Source organism: Schistocerca serialis, chromosome 4 (genome assembly GCF_023864345.2).
Source record: "Schistocerca serialis cubense isolate TAMUIC-IGC-003099 chromosome 4, iqSchSeri2.2, whole genome shotgun sequence".
NCBI lineage: Eukaryota > Metazoa > Arthropoda > Insecta > Orthoptera > Acrididae > Schistocerca > Schistocerca serialis.
This window is the reverse complement of record NC_064641.1, coordinates 517,170,304-517,195,900: the sequence shown is the minus strand read 5'-3', so window position 1 is coordinate 517,195,900 and position 25,597 is coordinate 517,170,304. Positions and strand designations below refer to the sequence as shown.

Genomic DNA, 25,597 nt, shown 5'->3' with positions numbered 1-25,597 from the left:
TTATTATTTTTTTCTCAAAAATCGTTATTTCCTGTTGTTTACAGAAACATACAGAAACGTAGGTAAAGAAGACAGCATTTATAATAGAGTGACAGTTTACACAGTATGTTTCGTCCTTTAGGAGTCAGCAGTAGCTTCTGTCGCATTTTCACAATATTGTTAAGAATCCTGTGGCTACTGTGTATATTCATTATGGTTGTGCAAGGAACTATTGAAATATTGACCTATGTGTAGCGTTTCTTTGAGCCGGCAACAGACACAGGAATTATCTTTGCAGTAACTTGTAATTATCACGAAATGCACAACTCTGCTTGACACATTCGAAGAAAAATATATCTCTGTGAAAATAAAATGTGTTTCTTGGTTTTACCACAGTGCTAGTAGAAATCACAGTGAATATGTAACACGTTTAGATATGAACGTTCGTTATGCTCACCAACAACATCATAGACATAGTTTCTAAGCGTAACATCGAAACAAATGCCTCCCATAGACGCGTCTATCAAAATCCTTAGAAACCTATCAGAGTGTATACCTCATTTGCAATTATTAGACCCGATTTGAAAGTTAGTTTATCTCAGAGTCACGAACTGGAAACTGTGTCCAGGAGCTGAAAGAAAGCACTTGCTGCGCTCGTCTACTAGAAGGGTAGCAGAACTGATCCATAGAACTACCATCCAATACCACTGTCGAAAGTTCGAACGTATTCTGAGCTAAGGTGAACTAAGACGTATGGAACAGAATGACTTTCTTCAGGTCGTGATTTTCTCACATGACATCCTGAAAGACATATATGAAGGAAATCAAGTAAATGAAATGGTTCAAATGGCTCTGAGCACTATGCGACTTAACTTCTGAGGTCATCAGTCGCCGAGAACGTAGAACTAATTAAGCCTAACCAACCTAAGGACATCACACACATCCATGCCCGAGGCAGGATTCGAACCTGCGACCGTAGCGGGCGCTCGGATCCAGACTATAGCGCCTAGAACCGCACGGCGACTCCGGCCGGCTCAAGTAAATCAAGCATTTCTTAACTTCCAAAACAATTTGGGTCAGCTACAAATGATTATTAATGAAAGTGCTTTCATATGTAGTATTGAATGAAACTGGTAACTGCATTGAGAATTTATTGCTACGGAGGACTAATATGTTAGTGTTATAACTTGTTGCACGCTGTGTGATTCTTTGATAGATACTGGAGCGAGGCACGTACGGCGTTCATGAATAGAGAAGTCAGATTTTCATTTATCCTACATCTAGCATCAAATATTAAAGATAATACGTACCTTCGTTGCAGCGTCAGATTCTAACAGTAGATTTGAATGTAGAAATATATAAAAATATAAAAGATTTATAAATTTATCACTGTTCAATATAATATCTATTCAGGTGTCAAGCCCTAGTCACTTCGAAAGGGTGTAAAAACACAAAGTGGAGTCAGTTCATAAATGTTTGAACTTAAGAATATCCGCAGCTGGAGCTCCGGAGGGGTGACACGTGATCATTCGTGCCAGCGCCCTCGTGCCGCCGTGGAGGCTGTAAGAAGTACGGCGGTGTGACTGGCGGTGCGCGTGTTCGAAAGTACGGCCGACGGTATAGGGGCCGATATCGCAGCCCTCTCCGCCCAGCTTGGAAGGCACGGTGGGAGGTCTCTGTCGTGGACAGTGATGAGGCTGGATGTTTTGCTGCGGGCGGAGGAGACCAACCCGGGTCCCGACATTGCGCCTTGCGAGCGCCAGGGGATCTGGCACGGAGTACCACGCACGGGACTGTATCGACGTCCATGGGAGAAGCGACCTACTATGTAAGTTCCTGCATGCATTTCCAAAAGAGCTCTGCATCGTTTTCGGAATATCAACTACAATATAATAACTTATTTATCCGCCTGTACGCCTATACGGGAATATACTGGCCATTAAAACTGATCAAGAAGAAATGCAGATGATAAACGGGTATTCAGTAGATAAATATATTATACTAGAATGGACATTTGATTACATTTTCACGCAGTTTGTGTGCATAGATCTTGAGAAATCAGTACCCAGAACAACCACATCTGGCCGTAATAACGGCCTTGATACGCCTGGGCATTGAGTCAAAACAGAGCTTAGATGGCGTGTACAGATACAGCTGCCCATGCATCCTCAACACGATATTACAGTTCGTCAAGAGTGCCGTATTCTGACGAGCCAGTTGCTCGGCCATCATTGACCAGACGTTTTCAATTGGTAAGAGATCTAGAGAATGTGCTGGCCAGGGCAGCAGTCGAACATTTTCTGCATCCAGAAAGGCCCGTACAGGACCTGCAACATGCGGTCGTGCATTATCCTGCTGAACCGAATGAAGGGTAGAGCCATGGGTCGTAACACATCTGAAATGTAAAGTCCACTGTCCAAAGTGCCGTCAATGCGAACAAGAGGTGGCCGAGACGTGTAACTAATGGCACACCGGGTGATACGCCAGTATGCCGATGACGAATACACACTTCCAATGTACGTTCAACGCGATGTCGCCAAACACGGATGCGACCATCATGATGCTGTAAACAGAACCTGGAATCATCCGAAAAATGACGTTTTCCCATTCGTGCACCCAGGTTCGTCGCTGAGTACACCATCGCATGCGCTCCTGTCTGTGATGCAGCGTCAAGGGTAACCGCAGCCATGGTCTCTGAGCTGATAGTCCATGCTACTGCAAACGTCGTCGAACTGTTCGTGCAGATGGCTGTTGTCTTGCAAACGTCCCCATCTGTTAACTCGGGGATCGAGACGTGGCTGCACGATCCGCTACAGCCATGCGGATAAGATGCCTGTCATCTCGCCTGCTAGTGATACGACGCCGTTGGGATCCAGCAGGGCGTTCCGTGTTACCCTCCTGAACCCACCGATTCCATATGCTGCTAACAGTCATTGGATCTCGACCAACGCGAGCAGCAATGTCGCGATACGATAAACCGCAATCGCGCTAGGCTACAATCCGACCTTTATCAAAGTCGGACACGTGATGGTACGCATCTCTCCTCCTTACACGAGGCATCAAAACAACGTTTCACCAGGCAATGCCGGTGAACTGCTGTTTGTGTAAGAGAAATCGATTGGAAACGTTCCTTATGTCTGCACGTTGTAGGTGTCGCCACCGGCGCCAGCGTTGTGTGAATGCTCTGAAAAGCTAATAATTTGCATATAATAGCATCTTCTTCCTCTCGGTTAAATTTCGCGTCTGTAGCACGTCATCTTCGTGGTGTATCAATTTTAATGGTAAGTAATGTACGTTATTGATGTACGAGTACAGGTTGTCGACAGATGGTTGACGACATACGGCAGTTATGGGTGTGGCCGTCAACGTGCACGGATAGCTAGATGGTAAGGCTACAGCACACGATAAGCCGGAAATCGGAGTTTCGAGTCCCGGTCCGGCACAAATTTTCACTGTCGTCATTACATTCTACAGCTGCTGGTTGTCCATATTCGCAAATGCGAAGATATTTAATGTATTTCGTAACGACTGTAGTCGTCTGAGTGCCTGTTCCTTTGGACATGCAGGCATACAACTCTGCATCGTATTCGGAATACCACAGACACTACAATATCATATCATTCAGAATTGATATCGTGAGCACGAAGATGAACTGTCGCATCTGCCCTGGCCACAAGTGTCACCGTATCTCACCACTGTTTAGTCTCTGTGGCCTACTTTGGAGAGGAGGATGCGTGATCGCTGACCACCACCATTTACCTGAACTTGCTACTATTTTATAGAAATAATGGTATGAGATAGGAATGGTATTGTGTTCCGCTTGTGGTATTTACATACATTCATAGAACTCTTGTATGACTCATACTGTCACTTTCACTCTGCAGTGGAGGGTACGTTCTTACGAAGTATCGTGTTAAATTAAAAATGTATGTCGAGTCGCGATCCTGGCCTTTAGCTACAATGTTTTTGATTGTGAACTATCCAGGCACGACCCACGCACGACCTGCCTCACAGCTTTACCTGCCGATCTCTCTCCCCTACTCTCCAGGCTTCACAGACATTTACCACAAACGCTAGCGGTGCAAATGTTTCTGTGATGTTCGGAGAATAAGTGAGACCTACTGGCGGATGTAGGGCTGTGAGTGCGAGTCCTGAATTTTGTCTCGGTAAATCAATCGGTAAGTACATTGCCACAGATGGCATACATTTATAATCACACCATGAGTTTGAAGTAAAAGAGTTCGAATTATTTAGAAAACTATTCTTACTACGACCGTCACCTGAATGGCGTGTAAATGATAACCACCATAATATGAAACCGACCGGAGTCGAGGTGTTTTCCCAAGATTTAATGACTTACCAATCCCCCCAGGAAAACTTTTCTATGAGCATATCTTGGAAATAATGTCACCGGACTCAAAGTATTTCAGTTTCAGCAACGTAATGTTAATTCTGTTGACGATGAAAGCGGAAAGTCCAACTTGTATTGTTTGTCGAAGTTACTCAAGAATACTATCTTGTCAGGAGGTGAATCCCATAAGTTTTCGCCACCTTTGATGTTTTATTAATATTAAAATCAATTCGTGAAAGTTTATGTGAAGTAAAAAGAAATCTTTCGTAAGTTTACTGAACTGTGATGGAAAACCTTTTTGTTTATCTAACTGCGCCAATCTACCAACGAATACAAAATAAAATCCCAGCAGGAAAGCAAGGTAAACTGTAAGGCCACATGTAGATGGATATGTAATAAATCCGAAACCGGTAATAATTTGACATAAGCTTTTGTAAACCATATTTGAGGCTAGTTGCTGCTTAAATTATAAATTTCACACATAACAATGAACAAAGTAGCACCTCCGATACATTCTCGTAAAAATTACAGGCTGGTGGTGAGAGGAGTGTTTGGTTTCAGTCGGTTATATATTTTATTTATAAAAAAAACTAAACTCTTTTTAAAGATGTTTTTATTATTATGTTCTACAGCTTTTCTAAATTGTAAAAATGACATCGCGCAACATTTTAAGCTGCTGCTCAATTCATTCTTAATCGAACGAACGGTTTGGTTAAACAACATTTTCCAGCACCTGGTCATGAAAATTTAAGGTAAAAAAGTGTTAGAAAACTTTACTAAAATTTCGAATAATGGGTAAATATTTTTTTCAATATCAAGAATTGCGTATGTATATAAAATAGTCTTAAAATATAATGTGTATAAATAATGTATATTCATGCAGAAGCTGATGTAGAGGTGTCAATTACAGACAACTACGGTAAGAATATACGATCAGCTATAAATTCGGTACATTCAGTTCTAATCAGTTGGCCTTTGTGAATATTATTAACTTTTTAACGATACAGTATGCCTTGAAAACGTTCTAAATTACTGTGTTCTTCAATTAGAGTTGTTCGTTCTAAATGGAATTTGATTCTCTGTCACAGTGTGAAAAAAAACCTTCCCGAGGTCAGCGGCCTTACTGTGGCTACAATATTCGCGCACTGTTACTAACGAGAGAGCTACGCTTAAGCTCCTGACACAGGCCTCTTGGGTAGGAGTCAGAAGAACAGCAGCTGACCACGCAGGGAAGCTTTTAGGCGTAGCGAACCCGACCGCATGGAGGAGACAACGTTGGTGAAAACCAGGGAAGGAAACAGAAAACCTGAAGAGATGGACGTATAGCTGCAGTGAAGGCACCCTTCTGAAGAACACAACCAAAACAAAAGAAACACAAGTATGCCGGGATACCTAAAAGTGGCTACCCTGTCTACAGGCCGGTATCATGTAGGGGAGAAATTGTGACTTTACTCACGTGGGAAGCTCCTCATCGCAGCTCCCTCAGATTTAGTGGTACGCTGGCCCTTTAGATAGCCCGTCAAAAAGCGAACACAGATCAAACATGAAAACAGGAAGAAGGTGTAACGAACTGTAGAAAAAAGAAGCTAAATAGAAACAGTGTACTGTCCAAATTTGATATGTGCAATACTGAGCGACGGTAATGACCGTTGTGTCCTGGTTGTGTAATCACGGTGTTAGAATGCAAAGGGGAAGAGCTTGCTTCAAATCTCGCTAGTGCCCGATGCTGTTTTTTCTTAAATTTACGAAGTGTCCGTCCCGTCATTAACGTGTCTCTTTTCTTTATTCAAATTTGTGTATGTGCCGTGATGTGGTGTCCATCGGCAAAAGCGACGTGTGACCGAGGGACCTCAAGACGTTCGTGTCTCCTATTGTTCCATACAGGAACCACATGTTATGCCTCTTGATTTCGATTTTGAAAATTTTGACTTTTTAATTACTCCGTTATAACAAAGTTCACACTAGTTTACTCGTTGTTCTCATATCTGTGAGAGGTCCACGCAGCCCTGACTATTCATCACAGAATAGGAGTCACGTGATAGGAATATATTACCGTCATAAGGAAATGTGATGAATAATAAGAGCAAGCGATATGCGACATAGACCGTTCACAGAAATGAAAAAAAAAGTAAATGAGTGTGAAGTACGTTACAATAAACGAATTCAACAGTCAAAAAAATATCCAAAGCAGAACGCAAGAGTCATAAAATGAGGTAGTTGTGTAGAACAAGTAGCAGGTACGTACGTCTAGAGGTCCCTTACACCTCGCTGATGCAAACGGACGTTACACCATGATACAGACAAAAATTTAAATACAGTGAACAGGCACGTTGATAACCAGACGGACAGTTCATAATTCTATGCAAAAAGCAAGAAAAAGAAAAGAAAGGGGAATTGGGGTACGAGAGAGATTTGAACCCAGATCTCCCCTTCACCCCCCCCCCTCCCTCCCCCGCCCCTAACACCGAGCCACACAACCACGACCCTAGTGTAATTAACGCAGCTCAATACTGCACATATTACGTTTGGACCATTCACTTTTCTATTTTGCTCCTTTTTTCTATATTTCAGTACATCTTCATCCTGTTTACTTGCTTGACCGGTGTTCAGTTTTTGACGGTCTATCCACTGGGCTATTTTACCATTCAATCTGGGGGTGATGCGATGGGGAGTTTCCATTGTCAAAATCGCCATAAAGAAAGCCAGCCGAACGGATAAATTGAAGAATGTCTTAAAATTCAACAATTTGGAGTACACGCTGCATTCAGATTGTCTACTTGGAATATAATCAGTTAGAGAGATAATAAAGCAGAAATGGAATATGAATGAAAATCATTAAATATAGACTTATAAGAGAAACTAAAAATGAATTAAGAGGTTTTACAAGAATAATCAAGTATGACAGGACATACAGTGGTGTCTCGCAAAAGGAAAGAACCTGCGCTGGAGGTGCTATTTTGTGAAGGAAGACTTTAAAGACAAAAATTCGCTCATGCGCCTTCATTAATGAACGGACAATTATGATCAGACTTAAGACACCAAGATGTTTTCAAAGTCAGAGGCATTACCGTTTTTCAGCCCCGGATCTACTATATTTCTGAACAAGGAAAAAAAACTTGTTAGTCACCCTCTCCCCACCCCCCCCCCCCCCCACCCCCACCTCCCACACCCCCTCGAGCGTTCCAGTAGGATGTAAAAAATTTTCAAAAATCAATTTTTCTAAATTATGTTCATTTTGAAGCGCACATCTTTCTGTAGAGTCTGATATACAAACATATATGTTCGAGGAAATTTAAGACATGTTATTTGATCTTAAGTGTGCAAAAGTGCAGTGTCACGCTTCATACAGCATTCTTCTGTCGCACGTCAATGAATTTATCTCTGTGGAATTCAAACGTATATATTTTGTAATGGATGCCATCATACCTATATTCAGGACTATGGAAATGTGAAAGTCCTGCGATTTTTTTCCTGCTCCCAGCCGGTCGGTTTGATATCCTAACCCCGCCTTCTTTTTAATTAAAAAACCTCGCAATTAATACCGGGTGGGATTATTTGTATCTAGGAGAGTGAGAGCTCTTCAGAAAATATGCACTCTTTGTTGTCTATTAGCTAATAACTTTCTATTTTGTTCGACATAAAATTAAATATAGGAAACATAAAACCATAAAAGACAAGAGGCAAGCAAGACAGTACACATATCTTTAATCCTTAGGTCCCATCATTTTTTCTCTCTAATTATGCTACAGCTTTAAAGACGTGCTTTCCTTTCTGCGATAAGAATCCATTCCTCATCACAGTTTGTCAAACGTTTTGCTACATGTAAAATCAAAATGTCGTTGTCTAATACTGAAATGGCTGTTAACGCGAATAGTATCCAAGACTGGTGTGGTTTCTCGATTTGATAACGTCTGTTTTGTCACTGTCTGCTAGATAATAGGAAATATGCCTTTCAGATATTGCAGCAATTAATTAGAACACACGCCAAATAAGCGAGACTGTTTTGGCACAAACGGTCATTTTTATCTACCTGATTTACATAAAGAACACTCCAGAATATAATTCACAAAGTACCAATATCAAATGCCTATTAGGCTTACTACAAGCAAAACGTTTTATGTTAAGAAGTACTTTCAAATTTCATTTAAACTCCAGTTTCTCAAACATGAAATCAAAAAGAAATTGAACACAAATTTTATGTAAATTTGGAATCGTCATATTCTTCCATGTAATTTGTGTAATGTCCACGTTCCTTTTGGCAAACACTCTTGTCATCAACAATTCTGTAGCTATTCCTGCCATTGTAAAACTTATTCTACGGTTAACTTCATATTCCTGCCAGTATCACCAGTTTAGTCATCCCTCGTTTATTCTCCCGTGAGGCGTTAATACGTTCCTACAACGCGTTTTCCGCGCTGTTCTGACGACAGAACTTAAGCGGGTGCTAACCGGAGACTGTACAACTGGGCCTTAAAGGGGTAGCGATCCGGCAAAACCTTTCTGTCAAATTTTCATTTTCTTGGTTACACCGAAGATTAATATGTAATCTTTCTTACCTGTTATTCCTGTTAGTTGTTTATTTCCTCTCTGGTAGTATGGATATATGGATTTCGTTAGTAATTATAACAACGCTGACCAATCGCACTCCCCGTCAACCACATAAACAAACAGCGATTGGCGTTCACCAATTCGGATTTATGTGACTGAGCTCGTATAGCTACGTCCCCATATATCTGCGGGAAAGTTTCTTATTTCTAGATGCGACGATGATTGCCCTGGCAGAGACATCACGTACACTATGCAAGCAACTCAAAAATCGTTATTCGTTCAGAAATCACCTTAGAATGTGTACAAAAACCGACAGAAAATGGCTCTGAGCACTATGGGACTTAACTTCTGAGGTCATCAGTCCCCTAGAACATAGAACTACTTAAACCTAACTAACCTAAGGACATCACACATATCCATGCCCGAGGCAGGATTCGAACCTGCCACCGTAGCGGTCGCGCGGTTACAGATTGTAGCGCCTAGAACCGTTCGGCCACTCCGGCCGGCCAAAAACCAACAGGGAGGCGTTTAATTAAAAATCATATGAATAATCGATAGACCAACATGCGCTGGGTGCTTGACACTTCGCGAAACAAGGTTTCTTTCCTAAAGAATATGAATTTGCTGACCCATTATCTACAGAAGACCTGATACTGTCTTTGAAAGAGAATAATTTTACTGGGAGTTATATTTCAGCTGGTGTGACATGACAGTCTGAAGTACGAACCCGAAATTACTCCAGCGGCAGCAGTTCGCTACCGAAGCTGACATCTTCATTACGTCTTCAATTAGCAGGTGTCTCACCGGATCCGGTGCAACACGGCGCGGCGCGGAGCAGTTGCAACTCGCTTTAATGCGACGCCGCGAGCTACGGCCGCTGTTGACAGCCTAGGCGTTGGCGGCTCTGCGAGCAGAGAGGCAGTCATGCAGCGCCACAGCGCCAGCTCCTCTCTAAATGTAAATGTGCCGCCAAGGCCAGGAATTTCACGGACACGCTCTCACTGCTGAGAGAGACAGCTCGCTGACAAAATTTTTCCTACATATCATTATCACTAAATTTCAACACTCTCCTGAATGGATTACTGTGGTGTAGGATTTTCTCTGCACCTTGACGTGTCTCTGCGGTGCGGATATCAGGGCTGTATGTACACAGCAATTAGTATCTTTGGTCTTCAGATGCAAACGAGGACCTAACTGCTCTCCTCTGAAAATATGCCACCCACTATGTTCCTATTCGACTACAGTATCGCAGAATGCAGCGGCGTTTGTATTTCCTAGAAGATTTAACCTATGTGAGCCGAAATGTAACTCGAACTTCGGACATTTGCATTTAACTGGCAAGTGCTCTAAAAACTTAAGTTGTGGAGATGAATAAACCTTCAATCGCTAAATCAAAATTAGAACACTGAAAGAAAATTGTCTTTGCATAATTGCGGGAGGGTAGAGGACACAGCTTCGCAGCACGAAGTAAATAAAGCACTAAAGCACTCCGTCATCAGGCCACAAGTGGCCCATCGGGACCATCCGACCGTCGTGTCATCCTCACTCAGGATGCGGATAGGAGGTGCGTGTGGTCAGCACACCGCTCTCCCGGTCGTTACGACGGTTTTCTTTGACCGGAGCCGCTACTGTTCGGTCGAATAGCTCCTCAATTGGCATCACGAGGCTGAGTGCACCCCGAAAAATTGCAACAGCACATGGCGGCCCGGATGGTCACCCCTCCAAGTGCCGACCACGCGCGACAGCGCTTAACTTCGGTGATCTGACGGGAACCGGTGTATCCACTGCGGCAAGACCGTTGCACGAAATAAATAATGAGATGAAATCGAATGCGTCAGAGGCACCGAAATACACGGAAACTGATTATGGAAGAAAAGAAAACGTCTACAAAATTTTAATATATTGGTGAAGTAATACAACCAAATGTTTTGGACAAAGAAGGTAACTTCGCAAGGACAACAGGAAATCTGTTTCCATAAATGCAAAATCCTGATACTACAACACTGACATTAGACGAGAATGCCTGTGTGCTACAGAACGTATTTAGTCAAATACAGCAAAAGAAGTAGGTGAAATGCAAAAGAACGAAATGAAAACAATCGGGGAACTACAATGGAAAATGAAAATTATGAAGTAATAAAGAAGTTTATCTTACAAATAGAACGAATATTAGACAATGACGAAGAGAAGACATGTGTTCTAAGGACATCTAAAAAGGTTACGTGGAAAAAGAATAACGAAATGAATTTTTAACTTTTTTGACAGAAACACAAATAACATCAATGACGTGCATTGAAGAAGCTGCTGCAGACCTTAGGGAGACAGAAATAACAGAGGAAGAATTAGCAAACAGAGAAAAGTTCACAGCGAAAGTAAAACGTTTCAGTGGTTTCCAGGAGATAACAAAGAAACAGACAGGTGCAATATAGAAAGAAGAAATAAATAAAGGTGAAGAATGGAGACCTACTGGAAAGAAAGAAAGGAGGAAAGAACGAAGACATAAGTTATTTCATGTGGTTGTCAGTGGACCCAAACAATAAAAAATTAAATATGACCCCTCTTCCTTACATCTAAATTACTTACAGCGGTGTGATCTTTCGTCATTTTAAGGGTTAATCCAAAAAAATATAAAAAGTTCGCTTTGGCGTGACAGCTTTGCCCGTAAGACTAGCTACTGTTACGTTACTTTCTTCTCAATGTAGTGTCTTAAATTGTTCGTTTTTTCTAGCCTTATTTGCCTGTCATTGAATTAGTATGTTCACATTAGAGTTCCTGAGGTATCCATGAACGATGTACGACCAGCACCCTTACTTTTTCTGCCAATTGGGTAGCTCAGTAGGCACACAAAAGGGAAAAATCTTAAGTTCGAGTTAATCATTAACAAAATTTGCACGTTCAGCAGCAGAGTGAAAATTATTTTCTTCTTCCATTACGGTTTATGCAGTAGGCCTGTTCAGTCTTATAAAACACAATGACGTGCATCTTTTCCTTGGTCTTCCTACCGATATGGTACCTGACGGCTTCAAATTCAAGGCTTATTTTTAAAATCTTGAATCTGGCATTCTTTGTAGGTGTTCTAGCCAGCTTTGTTAATCACTCGTGATCGTATTTATAACACACGTTCCAAACTCTGCTCTTGTGTCTTAATTTTTTAATCTATTTAATCTCGTACAGCCCCTAAGTCCTCTTAGAAATTTCATTTCTACCGCTTGGAATCTACTTTCTTGCTTTTTAGTAGTTGTTCAGGTTTAGCTTCCAACTAGGAATCCGAGGTGGCCATTACCATATTAAATTTGATTTTTACGTCTTTTCTCGCTTTTTTTTTTTTCTCAATGTTCTGTTCATTGTTCCACATATCATTCGATGTTTCTACAGTTTGTTGTCAGTGTCGATTTCACTTTGGTACCTCATAATATTTCCAAGGTAATTGAAGTAACTTGTTCAGTGAGTTGGTTTCCTATTACGATCTAAGTTTTCAACGATTTTGTCCCTTAGAGAACTCTCTCTTTTGTATTGGGAATATATATTTTCTTACTATGTTCCTTAGAAATCTGGATCAGTCTATAGATGGATCTTTGTAGCGAAGTCTCACTACCTTGTCAACTGCAAGGCGTATTAAAAAATATGTTATGTGATAATCTCAAGCCCGGCTCAATTGGTTGTTTCCATGTTTCAATCAAATCGTCAATGTATATACGAAAATACGGGGATTATCGAACACCTTGATTTATCGGTATGTTTTCTAATGTAGCATGGATAGTTTTTATTCTTCCTTTTGTACCTTTACATAGGTTTTTGTAATGTGCTGAGATGTGTGTTGTGTTAAATCGCCATTACTACTAGGTGTCACCTCGGATTTTTAGAAAAATTTGCTGTTATGAAAAGAAACAAGGGTGTAATGGATCGTTTGGAAGGTGCTCTTACACCTATTTTTGTAAAATGTTGTACAGATTGTCACTTCAAAATATCTGAGCAGCAAAATACGATAACAGTCAGCGAGTTCACTAAGCACGAACGACTGATGTGTAGCGGCTTGCTGCAAAGACATCTACGGCGCAGCTTGCGATCGCAAGACCCCAATGACAGCCGTAAAGAAAGACCAACTATCGTTAAAAGTGAACATTAGGATGCTATGTTTGCTCATCGCAAATGGTTCCTGGTTTTCTCCATGAGAAATTTACTTTGCTGTTGTCCGTTGGTAAGTGGACTAACATCAGTCCGAATCGGTATTAGACTTTGGAGTTTTTGAGAAAAACGCTACAGTCGGTCAGGAGAATGCCGAGAGATTGTTATTGGCTTGTTTGAAAGACATTTACACAAAAGTGTGATAAATTTGATCTCACTTTCTGGGTCGAAAAGCGTCAAGTGAATTTTGTCTGTGGTAGCAGTGGCTACAGTGTATTGTAGTTTCGGATTGGTTTCTCGTGGCTGGCCATTTTATGCCAAAACAGTAACAGAACGAAGTATAGATTGAGAGCCGCACGTTTGTAGACGATCCGTATCTCAGATTGGAGGTTTTTCATTTTGCTGTGGGAGATAAGTGTCTTTACCACGCGAAGTCTCTATTTGAATATTAAGATGGAGAGAGCACGCACTAAGGAAATAGTGCCTCTGCATTGTTGTATTAATAGATTTGAAGGAGAAAGCAAGCGCTTAGGAAATGGTGAGTTTTCGGGGATTATTTTGAGACGTTAGCGTGAGCATCTATGTATTTTAGTTAAGGTTAACGAGAACCAATCTGTCAGTATGAGATCTGCACGTGCGGTCTCGAATTTGGTAGCTTTTCCTATAAAAGCCTAAACGATAAAGTAGGAGCCATTGTTACTGATGAGAAGCTAATTCTCTCTCCTGTCGTTCGAGTGCTACATTTTAGGTAATGTCAGTGGTAGTGTGTCCGTGCAAAGTCAACGCCGGAAGTGGAATTAGTTTTGTGTCTGTGTTAAAGTTCAAGAAGTTTAAAAGCGGCGGTGAGACCGATGTTCTTTTTTCCGCTGAGAGGTTTGTTTGATTGGCTAGTACTCGTAAAATCGAAGCTGACCTGTACCTGTACAAGAAAGGATATAGGTAAAAGAGACAGAACAACTTCTGTTTTAAGAATAAAAATAGCGTCCCGAGTTTTACTTGCTCCATATTTAATATTCAAAGCTATTTTAAAAGTAAAGCTCAGTTTTATAGTAAACGAACAAAAGACAAATATTGTACAGTAAAGGAGCGAAAGGAAGTCAGACTAGATAAAGGAAACTCTGTAATGTTACAAAAAGCAAATATATTAATTCTCAAATAAATAGGAATATTAGGCCTAGCTCAGATTTGTTATTTTACAAAGAGAGAAATTATTTCATATTTCTTATGTTAAAAAAAGGAGAGAAATTATCTCCAGGGTTTTATTTAAATGGAACTGTTGAGGGAATGAGAATTTTAAAACGAATTAATACACTGCTATTCAAGTAACGCAACGATATTTTTGTGCAGTGGATGAAACATTCAGAAGTTATCTCTAATATCCTCAAGTAAACAAGAAAATAAATTTTTCCACTGAAAGTGCGACATAAAATAAACATTAATTCAATGAGCACACAAGCAAATTGCAGTTAACAGTTTCTTCGCAGTTTAGTTGTGATTATGAATTGGAAAGACATTTGTACAGTATTGCCAAGTACGAAAGATCGTATACTTTTTATAAAAGAGTGGAACATCTCTGTTACACCGTTGCTCAGCGAGGTCGTTGTCGTGTAGTAGAGTTACGTACTGAAAGTTTTAATTTGAGGCTGTGAGTGGTGAGGTCGAGTATCTGATTTTCTATCCAAAGTGCATCGAAGTCCACAACATTTTCCATTGAAGCTGAGATCGTCTTTCGTGGCGGTTATTCGTATGAACCTTGTAGAACTTTTAATAGTAAGATGGGTTATTAATATTATTATTATCGTATTCCGATAGCTGCATAGCTTCTCAAACCAGTATCTGTGGAAATTTTGTAGTGCACAACATCTTCGTAGTAGCATGCAGTGTGGGCTGTATTGAGAGAATTCAGTATCCATGTAGAAGTGCCTGCATTGTGATCCGGACGGACGATACTTCCAATACAGAAGCTTACGCGCGCTGGTTATCTTAGGTATAGTCTTTAGTATGAAGTCGAATTGATTACTTCCTCAATAGAGCTAACGAAGCAGATTCTTATGTTACAGCTGAGCGAAACTAAGGTGTTGATTCCTAACGCGCGACGTTGCTCTCATCCTACGTGTCACTGTGCCTCTGTATTGTCTGATCGTTTTGTTGTTTCAACGAGGGTGGTCGTGTCTGCCGGGTGGCGTAGTACACCTTATGTCACCTTCATTATTTGCTGAGGATATCTTTCCCTAAGTAATATGTCCCATGCTATCTACATGGTCGAAGGCTTTCGTTGAGTCTAGAAATGCGATGTGTGTTTCCCTGTTTCTTTGTTTTACTGCAATTTTTTTAAAGTGTGAAAACATTATCAGTACGGGATCTTGATTTTTTAAAACTATTTTGGCGATAATTTATAGACTTTGGTTTATTATATCGGCGTAAACCTTATACGCTGTGTCCGCTAATGTTATTCCACAATAATTATTGCAATCATTTCATTTATCTTTTTTAAAGATTGCAATTAGATCTGCTACCGTCCACGGTGTTGAATTTATCGCTTTGCCAACACACATTGTGTAAATGAAGATGGTTTGAAAGTTATGCCCTGTATTTAAGTAACTCGGTATTTATGCCGTCGGTGCCTGCTGCTTTCCATTTTTTTGTTCCACTGAGGACCTCGTTTAGTTCTTGGATCATTATAAGATTGCCGTCTTATGGTTCATCCATTTCAGGGGGGTCTTCATCTACATCTATGTGATTACCCATATTCACAATAAAGTGCCTGGCAGAGGGTTCAATGAACCACATTCAAGCTATCTCTCTAACGTTCCACTTTCGAACGGCGCACGGGAAAAACGAGCACTTAAATTTTTCTGTACGAGACCTGATTTACTTATTTTATAGTGATGATCATGTCTCCCTATGGAGGTGGGTGCCACCAATGTTTTCGCAACCGGAGGGGAAAACTGGTGATTGAAATTGCATGGGAAGATCCCGTCGCAATGAAAAACACCTTTGTTTTAATGATTGCCAGTCCACTTCACGTATCATGTCTATGACACTCTCTCCCCTATTTCGCGATAATACAAAACGAGCTGCCCTTCTCTGAACTTTTCCCATGTCATCCGTCAGTCCCACCTAATGCGGATTCCACACCACACAGCAATACTCCAGAATATGGTGGACAAGCGTGGTGTAAGCAGCCCTTTCGTAGGCCTGTTGCATCTTCTAAGTATTCTGCCAATGAATCGCAGTCTTTGATTTGCTCTACCCACAACGTTATTTATGTGATCGTTCCCATTTAGGTTATTTGTAATTGTAATCCCTAAGTATGTAGTTGAATTTACAGCCTTAAGATTTGTGTGACTTATCAGGTAATCGAAATTTAGCGGATTTCTTTTAGTACTCATTTGAATATCTTCACACTTTTCTTTATTCAGGGTCAACCACCACTTTCCGCGCGTTACTTATATCTTATCTAAATCAATTTGCAATTCGTTTTGGTCATCTGATGATTTTACAAGACGGTAAATGACAGCGTCACCTGCCAACAATCTAAATGGGCTACTCAGATTGTCTCCTATGTTGTTAATATAGATCACGAACAATATAGACTTATTTGGGGAACGCCGGATATTATTTCTGTTTTACTCGATGACTTTCCGTCTATTACTACGAACTGTGACCTTTCTGACAGAAAAACACGAATCCAGTCGCACAACTGAGCGTTATTCCGTAGGCACACAGTCTGGTTAGAAGACGCTTGTGAGGAATGGTGTCGAAAGCCTTCTCGAAATCCAAAAATATGGAATCAATTTGACATCCCCTGTGGATAGCATTCATTACTTCGTGTGGTTCGAAACCCTACCGCAAAACGACGTTAGTGATATGGGCCTGTAATTCAGCGGATTACTCCTATTTCCATTTTCGAATATTGGTGTGACTTTAGCAATTTTCCAGTCTTTAGGTACGGATTTTTCTGTGAGCGAGCGGTTTTATATAATTGCTAAATATGGAGCTATTTTATCACCATACTCGACTGGTATACCTCTGAAGCTTGGTTTTCGTTACACCAGAACTGTTAGTCCTGAAAAAAATCCCCTAGGTTGTGGTCAAAGCAACTCTCCACTGTATCCTTTCATCCAGCAGCGCAGTTCCCGCAAATTATGCAAGAGAACTGAGAGTTTTGGATGGGAGGGGAGAAAGTACGAGCGGAGGTAAATCTGTGATAGCCGGTTGTGAATTGCGCTTGGATAGTTGAATCGGTAAAGCGCTTGCCCACGAAAGGCAGAAATTTCGACTCACAGTTCGGTGCGTCTAGGAGTTGCAGTATCTTCATACCAGTTTACGCAATGCATAGTCAGTGTGAAAGATTTTGTTCATGAATCATATCACACTTTTATTACGCGTAAACCACTTCATTATTATGTTAACCACAAGACATCGTACAAGAACATATATCAGAGAACATCATTAAACAAGAACATATTAAAGCGGAGTACAAAATAGTGTATGGTTTCTTAAAGACAGTTTGTAATTGCTGAGTAAACCCAGAATGTACGTAAACCGTTTTGATAAAAAGGCTGCTTAGATATTTCAATTTGTAATTTTTCTAAGATTTGTTAACAAAGCTATATTTAATTTGATGATTTGAATTTATCTTGGATTAATAAAGTTAGATAATACTTGCTGTTTAAATCTCATTGTTTGTGAATCAGTTGTGAGTAATGTAACTTCAATTAACAGATGCTTTTGAAAAGGCAAACCTAACTTGCAATATAATTTTGCTAAGAACTTAGTGTTAGTAATTCATCACAATCAGTACTGCCTCCCTGTCAAGGTCATATATTTTTTAAAGAAGTTGGGTTTTCTTAAAAGTTCTCGTTTATCAGCCAAAACAATTTCGTGTGCATTTCAAAATATTACAGCCAGCCCCGCACATCGCTGAGCCTGTAGCTAGCACATTTACATTTTTGTAAGACACCATAATATTTCGCGTTACACCGTTGCTTCTTTAGAGGTAAGACAATTTAATTTATTTGCTATGAGCACAGGGACCAAAGTTACCAATTTGAACACGTCCAGATGATGCATTGGCTAAGGGGCTGAATGTATTTTACAGTGACTGAATTTCTTTATAGGTACTGGGAGTTGCATTGCCCAGTCAATTCGTGTAAAGTTTTGCAAACAATAACGCAAGTAAATTTGCCCTTCCAACACGCAACATGACAATTTGAGTTATATATCCGTTTCACAGTTCAGACATTCACTCAACGCAATCTTAAAGCATTAATTATTTTCAAAAGAACGTTACACTATTTAGTTCCACATCTGCGCAATTGTCAGATCAGATTTTTTCCCATCTCTGTGATTACTGTTACATGGCCTGTATGAATTATACATCACTGCATCAAACACAATGTCACACTGACTTTCCAATATAACAGACTTCTTCTGCAAAATATTCGTATCTTCATTATTTAACAATAAGATATTAACAAAGGAAATGAATTTCGCATATGAGTCCACGATCACTCTGAATATTTTGGAAATAAAGGAGAAGATACTGACACAGAACCTTATTTTAGGAGTCCCATGCCCTTTTAATAACTGACGACGGAAATACTCGAAACGTCGTAATAAATAAAGAAATGTTAATAAATGACTTACAAAATTTATGTTGAAGTGCTATTTTCTGGGAATCTTTTTCACACTGATCTTGGTTTTAATAATATAAAATTTAATGTAAACAATATTAATATTCGTCCATTTCAAGAACACATCCAGCACTGATTGAGCTACAGTGCCTAGACACAAATCTTGTCGGTCTGAAGACAGTGTACCTCATTTCTTAACGTCTGTTGGAGTTTCAGCCAGATACCTCTAAGCATAGTTTGTTCTGTTATATTACTGCCAGTTTACAGAAAGATTGCGCATTTTGCTCCGGATGAACTACCAACAGTAATCGTAGTTTTCAAGTGTGATGGCACAGTATTTTCTAAATGAGACCTTTACCTCAACGCTACGGTGCTGAAAACATTACTGTAGTAGGTGTGCTAATTTTTGTAATAGATTAGAATGCTCTTCGCCGACAGACTTGCCGCTGTAGTAGCACTGGTTCCCGTCAGGTCATCGTAGGCTTGACTAGCGCTTTCGCTGGAGACCGTCCGGATCTGCCGAACGCTGTTGGCAAGCAGGGTGCACTAAGCCCTCGTGAAGGCAATGGATGAGTTACGCTACTGCGAAAACGGTCACGAAAACTGACAACAACCGGGCTGTGGTGCGCTGACCACATGCCGCAACATATCCGCAACCAGTGACACCTATGGGCTGAGAATGACAACAGCTGTCGGTTGGTGCCGTTGGTCCTCCAAGGCCTGTTCGGACGGAGAGCAGGACGCCCTTCGGTAGTGCCATCTGTCAGGACATTAGAGCGTTGTCGAAACCCAACTACTTCCTGCTTACATCTCGTTCGCATGCTTCAGGGACCATAAAATTGCTAATAAATGCAGAGAGAAATGCGTAAATATTTAGCACAGTCTGTAAAGCCATATTGTGGCACTTTTAGTTGTGAAATCGCGAAGAATAATTGTTCAGACCTAGCTCCAAATTATTTTTGCCACTGTGGAGATTGTCGCCACACCTTCGCCTTTCCGTGGTTGTTTTATTTATTGGGCTGTAAATACCTTATAAATCTTTCGACTCTCTGGTGAGCTGCTTACGATCTACGCTCTCTGGCTTAACGATTGCTGCGACACGCCCAACCACGGATACGTTCATCACGGTCAGATCGAACAACACTGCTAATAGTTTAATACTCGATGCGACGTCTCCAATGGTAGCTGAGTATCGTGCATTTCACACTGCGCATTTGGTATGAATGGACAAGTGCAGCGCCGAGCGGCCTCCAATCGACACGCGCTTTACGCCTGCCTATTGGTGGGTAATGACGCCGCAGCAAAGTTCATTATGCACGTAACAGGGTCTGGCCGGCGCTGGACTGCAGACGTGGTGGACGGCGGGTTAATCAATCATTGGCGCAATGGGAGCTACTGTTTAACAGACGCATAGAGAATGAGGAGCATGATCGTGGTTCACCGTCGCTACTATGTAAATTTTGTGCATTGAGTATCAGAATGTGCAGTGCAGAGCTATGTATTACCAAAATCTGTTGACGTTCAGATATTCGTACGCGTTACGTTCTAATCGGCGTTCGTCTTAATTCACTCTAAATGCACTTCAGGTATGGTATTAATGATGAAATTATTTAAATGTTACGTAGATGCATAAGTTCATAGCGCTATTGTTTCGCATGTTCGTATTCCGGTTACTACGGGTTTATTTAATTTCTATTTCAGTTGACTGTTGCCTTTTGAGTTTACTTATCGTCATTTTGTCACTTGCAGATAGTGAGTGGAGCTGTGGACGCCAAGTGGAGAAAAAAGAACATTTCTTTTTGGGTCCAGTAAAGGTCTGACAACAGCGAAGGAAGCCAGAAACATTTGCGTCGTATGTGGGGATAATGTATTGGAAAGTACTGGGCAACAATGCAATTTCCTCTTTTTCAAGAGGATCTTTTTGACATTGGTGACTCTCCACGTTCAGGAAGACCTATGGAGTTTCATAAAGATCATTTAAACGCATTAATCCGCAACGATCCACGTCAGTACAGTCGACGACTTGCAGATGTGATGAACTGTAATCATTCCATAATTTGCATACAGTGGAGAAGGTTTACGAATCGGGTGTACGGGCACATCATGCTCTAAGCCAAAATCACATAAATGAGCGTGACGTTATCCTACTCCATGATAACACCCGCCCGCGTTACGCTAGCACGACAACAAGCACTATACAAAATCTGGGTTTGGAAGTCACTACGCACCCACCACATTCATCTGTTCTTGCTTCCTCAGATTTTCATCTTTTCCCCTCTCTGTCGGACAGCCATCAAGGAATTTTCTTTCCGGATGAAAATGCACCCCGAACTTGGCTCGACGAGTTCTTCGCCTCAAACCCGCCTGATTTCTAGTGTCGCTGAGTCGAAAAGTTACGCTGGCGATGGGAGACTGTTGTAAATAGTGAAGGATGACATGTTATTGATGATTAAAGTCTCTGTTATGTGTGTCTGTTGTGTTTATTAAACTTACGGAAAATCACTGTGAACTTATACACCAACCTAATACGACGCCTAGGATTCCAGTCACGTTGCGTGGCTAAACAGCATCCACTTAATTGTGTGATTGGATTCGTGATTTCATTTCATAAAGGTCAAAATTGACGGTAATTGACGGGACGTAGTGTAGTGTAAACAATGTTACACCTGCGATTCCCCTACGAAGTGTTGTAGGCGAGTTGCTGTTTCCAGTGGCCATAAACAGTCTGGAATACTTGTAAGGTGTTGCAAGGCAGGTTGTGCTGGGAAGTAATTGCTACGAAAAAAAAATTCGATACGTTTCGCCGTTTCCGAGTTTAAGCACTAAGATAATTATACACCTTCTTAACACTATAGACTAACCAATCTCTACAGTTCTTGGTAGACTACTTGATTATCTACTTGATTAAAAATGTTAACTGTCAGAATATCCCAAAATGATTCTGTAATATGCTTAAACACATTCTCATTCTTCTTGCAAAGGAGTGTGCCACTAGCAATGTAACTGATGTTATCCAACGTCACTTTCAAAATTGTCGAGGTTCTCCAATAATAACCACACACACCAAAACGTTTGTTGGTTTGTCTCATCTACTTCACTAACAGCTGAGGCATGTTTAGCGTTTTGGAGTGAGACAAAATTTGCAGGACATCGTACATCATCTAATGGCGTATTCTACAAAGAACTCTGTTTTGCAGTGACTTCAGGGAACATATCCTGGAACAAACTTTATACATCTGTATTTAAACATTTCTAACAGAAGTACTGCAGCGGCATTCCTAAGGTGTCCATTCTCACGAAGAGTTATCTGCACTCTTGCTATGTTGGCATATTAGAAAAAGTCGGGGCTGACAATGGCATGTCACCTGTAGGGATTTCTACTGATGAGACGATGCTGTAGGCCGTTTCACCGCTAATCTAACGCTGGTAAATTTGGTCTCTCACGCTGCATCTAAACCCCATTCTATTTACTCTCTACCTTTGGAGACAACAAATAGTTCAGCATTTGCTGTATTCATTATTTATGGACATAGGGCACTATCGCTACATGGCGTAAAGAAGAGAGGGTCCTAGTGACGTACACAGAAGCAGCTGCACACCTGTTGAAAGCGGGGAAATTGCTTGATGTAATTTATCCAAACTCAGTGTATGTTACACGTACCGCTATTGCATTGCAACGAGTTCCACAGACAGTTTGATATCAGTTTCCAGAAAAACGTACACTGATATCAGCTCTTTTTGAAATGTTCTTATGATGTGCAACGCTACAAGCAGCAGCTGCCTGGCGTACCTCTGACTACGGAGCCAATGATAAGGAGAAGGGCAACATGAAATGAGCTGTAATGTTCTACAATAATCACTTTGAAACTCTGAAGGCAGTGACGGAGAACATTTCGTTTGATCCTGCAGTATATGTGAGTGAGTCCTTGTCAGCATTCAACAGTTCTCAAGAGTTCAGCTCAGTTTCAGACATCGGAAGTCACTTCAGTTAGCTTCCCGACAGTATCAACACACTGGAGACCAGTATGCCTCTCCAAGAGGTTGTGGAAGTAATGGAAGATGCTATTTGGAACGTCAAGGTTGTACTAGATGAAGTGGGTGGTGCAGTTCCCAGTAAAATGCGATCTGTGCTGAATAAGAGCCCTGTATACTCAAATCTTGTTATCTTGATGGTGAAACAGTAGAACCACGTCAGACTACTGTTCGTAGCATAATCGCCCTGTACAGATACACACCGTTGACTGCTTGTGAAGATGAGCGATCTTTCCCTATTTATAAAAACAAGTTGTCAGACGGAAGACTGTGCTTGGCATCAGAATACATAAAAAGTATGTTCAAATGGCTCTGAGCACTATGGGACTTAACTTCTGAGGTCATCAGTCCCCTAGAACTTAGAACTACTTAAACCTAACCAACATAAGTACATCACACACATCCATGCCCGAGGCAGGATTCGAACCTGCGACCGTAGCGGTCGCGCGGATCCAGACTGTAGTGCCTAGAACCGCTCGGCCACTCCGGCCGGCAAAAGTATGTTATAATAAACTGTGCATTCCATTTCAGTCTGAAATAAATGCTTCAATAAGACACACTTGAACTTCATTACCTTGTAGCGGAAGTGAAATTATTAAGAATTAATGAAGGTATTTGACTAGTCTGCCTGTGAACTTATATTTCCTAGCAAGAAAATACAGGTTCTTATTTTAGATGCATTTGCCTCATTTCATATTTTTAACTTATTTCGGCAATTTTGGTTACATATATATTTCATTTGTTTTAATTTGATATTACGTAAATCAGTAATTGCCAACTGTATTGCTTTTCAAGCTTGTAGATGCCTGCAGCATGTGTTTTAACATCTTGAATCAGTAATTGCCACCTGTGTTGCTTTTCAAGCTTGTAAATGCCTGTAGCATGTGTTTTGACATCTTGGGCAAGAATGTTTTCATTGTAGTGGTCATATTTGTTCATGAATTATACTAATTAAGACAAAGCTATCTTTGAAAAATATCCAGAGGCCATAGTGAGTCATAAATTATACTGATACAGATAATAATGTCATAAATATAGCCACGCTGGGTATAAATTATAGTGATAAGATCCTAAATCATATGCTAAATGTACAGGGGAAATCCGGCAGCCATGCAGCCTATGTAACACAGCCGAAGGAGGACGCCCCATCTTCGATATTGATTTTCCTGCCGTTTTCACTTCAGAAATCGACCTACAATTCAGGGGAGGGGATGAGGGGACGGTGGCGGGTGGAGAGGTGAGGGGAAGGGAAGGCGGAGGGTAGAATATAGGCTCACCTTGATCGTGACATTGGGGTATATCTTGCAATTTCTCTACCAGTTTCAGGCACTTACCGCCCTTCTTCAGAATATTGTAACTATCGCATTATTAGGGAGCGTCAAAAATAAGCAGGTATATGACTGTACTCATATGGATCGTAGTGCCTCTACAAATATGGTATATGGAAACCACACAAATGTAGAAATCATGCCAGAAATGGGATTCATCAGCTAATGATTAGCTGTATATGTTCCTATGCGCGGTCCTTGTGCTTCTAAGTCTGCGGATGCCGTTATGTCAAGGCTCACAATCTTTAAAGCACATTTTTTGACCAATGCATGTTTGCCGAATACTACGTAATTGGATAATGCCCTAAAAGGATGGAACGTGGTATTAAATAATCACGATTTTCAGAGAGGGCTTTTCACTTTTTTTGAAAAAAAAAGAAAAGCTAAATAGTTCTATGCTTCGGTTTTCCTCGTTATCTACGTCCTCATGCCATTGATCACTGCACTTTTTCAGGGGGGTTTCCCATCCCATTGATCGTGAAACTGTCTGTTCCTACGCCCTCTAGGACAATGTTGTTGCCTGAACGATTCGGCTCTTTATATCGGAAGCTTCCTGCCGTCATTGCTTATGATTACTTTTCAAAACTTAAGAAGTGACTGGAACGAATCAGACTCAAGACATTGTGATTACTAGTGATTCCTAACCAAAGACGCTTCCCCGCGACAACAGGTCTAAAAGAGTCATCATTAGATCGTAATGAACTACACATTGATTAGATAAGATACAGGGCTTGTTGTGAAAAGTCGTAACTGACCCTGAGGAATAAAAATTTTGATGTTCTCTATGCGAGAATTACGTCCTCTAGGACAGTGTCCTCAAGCAAATCGGTTAAATTTCGTTACACCATAGATTACACAAATTTTTACGTCGCCGATTGACAGCATAGCCGGCTGAAGTGGCCGAGCAGGTTCTAGGAGCTAAAGTCTGGTACCGCGCGACCGCTACGTTCGCAGGTTCGAATCCTGCCTCGGGCAAGGATGCGTGTGATGTCCTTATGTTAGTTACCTCAGAAGTTAAGTCCCATAGTGCTCAGAGCCATTTGAACCATTCGACAGCATAAAAATGATTTTAAATTACGAAGAATTTGAAACTGATCCGTCACATAGACGATGCTTTGGAGAAGGTGAACCAAATACTGACTATTCGCTGAATACATGGAATGTGCAACTAATGAGGCTGCTTACGCTGCTGTTGTTGGTCCTCTTCCGTACTATTACAGTTACAGCATGGTATGGTATTCTTACCAGATGGGTTTGAAGGACGTCATCAACATTATACACTGAAGAGCCAAAGAAACTGGTACCCATGTGCAATATCGTGAATGGCTCAGGGAGCACTCAGAAGTGTCGCAGCAGGACGGGGCTTGGACTCGACTAATGTGTGATGTAGTGCTCCCAGCACTGAGACCATGAATCCCGCCGGGCTTCCATAAACCCGTAAGAGTACGAGGGTGTTGAGATCACTTCTGAACAGCACGTTGCAAAGCACCCAATATATGGTCAATAATTTCGTGTCTGGGGAGGTCTGGGGAGTCTGGTGTCCAGCGGTAGTGTCTAAACTCGGAAGAGGGTCCTGGAGCCACTCTGTAGCAGTT

The 25,597-nt window shown here is 41.1% G+C and overlaps 1 protein-coding gene and 1 pseudogene across 1 annotated transcript in view; one reads left to right on the top strand and one right to left on the bottom strand.

Moving 5' to 3' along the window:
• Positions 1-25,597, top strand: part of LOC126474581 (neuropeptide F receptor-like) — a 438,149-nt gene that overhangs the window by 75,030 nt on the left and 337,522 nt on the right. The window lies entirely within an intron of this gene.
• On the bottom strand, positions 10,564-10,681 carry LOC126476187 (5S ribosomal RNA; annotated as a pseudogene).